This window comes from Vigna radiata, unplaced genomic scaffold (genome assembly GCF_000741045.1).
Source record: "Vigna radiata var. radiata cultivar VC1973A unplaced genomic scaffold, Vradiata_ver6 scaffold_359, whole genome shotgun sequence".
Taxonomy (NCBI): domain Eukaryota; kingdom Viridiplantae; phylum Streptophyta; class Magnoliopsida; order Fabales; family Fabaceae; genus Vigna; species Vigna radiata.
The window spans coordinates 261,262-262,800 of record NW_014542182.1 but is presented as its reverse complement, the minus strand read 5'-3'; positions in this window follow the sequence as shown (position 1 = coordinate 262,800).

Sequence of the window (1,539 nt, the reverse complement as noted above, 5' to 3'; positions counted from 1 at the left end):
TAATCGTTTCTGAAATTTAAAGTATTATTTTTTAAAAATCAATTAAAGTCTTTTAGTATAATCATACCTATCTTTATCCTAAAATCAATACACACTTAGAAAGAGACATTGCATACTTGATTTATGCTTTATCATACCTATATTAATCATAAAACTTTTAAAAGTAGAGGAAAGAAATATTAGGTTTGGGAATGTTGTTGAATCTAATAAAAAAAATTATTTCTCATACATTATTATTATTATTCTTAACATGAAATTAAAATAATATTTAAATATTATAAGATAAATTTGCACAAAATCTTTCTTAAATTTCACTTACAATATAAATTTACACAAAATCATAAAATAAAAACATAAAAGAAGTATGTATATCTTATCTTAAAATATAATGGTAACGGGAGGTTATGGGCAGTTTAAATGAAAAAGAGGGTAACAAATGGTCGGGAGGCAAAATAAGAAAACGTCAAATATCCAAAATCTTCAACTTCATAAAATAAAAATAAAAAAAAATATATGTAAATCTTATCTTAAAATATAATTGTAGCGGGAGGTTATGGGCGGTTTAAATGAAAAAATCAAACCAAGGGCGGGAGCGGAAGCAGAAAACGTCGACTATCCAAAATATTCGACATATAACATTACATTTTAAGAGAAATTGCAAAGTCGACGTATCATTTGTATTTTTAAACCAGAGAAGTTGAAAACTACTACATTCTGAAAGACATTCCAAGAATTCATTGGGAAATGGCTTCTTCATCATCATCAAGAAGAAAAGAGAAGGTTGTCCGGATTACAAGAAGCGCAAACCCATATGGATGATAACCCAAAAATAATCAATCAAAACATATGGAGACCATATAAATAATCAAGAGATTCAATAAGAGAGAGTATCAAAAGATTACATTGTTTCCCCTAACAACAATAGGGTTTAGTTCACCATAGACATGGTGAAACTAGATGAAAAATGGTAGAAGAATGGAAAAGCAAACCCAAGAAAAGATGAAAAGGAGCCTAAGCATCCAAGAGATCATCTCCAGAGAGCGAAATTAGGTCTGGCCATTCTCCCCTGTCAAAAGAATGATTCTGAATTCGCAATAGGGGGTATATATAGGTGAGGAGCTCGTCAGAAATTGGGCCCAAGTCCAGCGAGCCACCGCCGAACGGTTTAAGTGTGCCGCCCGGCAGTTTGCCACAAATCACCCTACCGCCCGGCGGCAATCGCCACTACCGGGCGGTTTGCCTCAGGTCCGCCCAGCGTCAATCGCCATGCCTTCTCCTCGTCCTGGATCGCCCGACGGTTTATGTGTGTCGCTGGGCGATGCGTCGACTCTTCAAATCTTCATTTTTTTGCTCTTCACAAACGACCTGTATCTTCAACTCCATTCTCTACTTTTCTCAAATTAGCTTCAAAATAATGCAAAACAAGCATAAAATCGCTAAAAACAGCTTTTGACTCTCTTCAGACTCATTTATTGAGTTTTGCTTGATTCTAAGCTCATTCCGAGTAGTAAAGGGTGTAATTTGGTCCCAATTGGCATA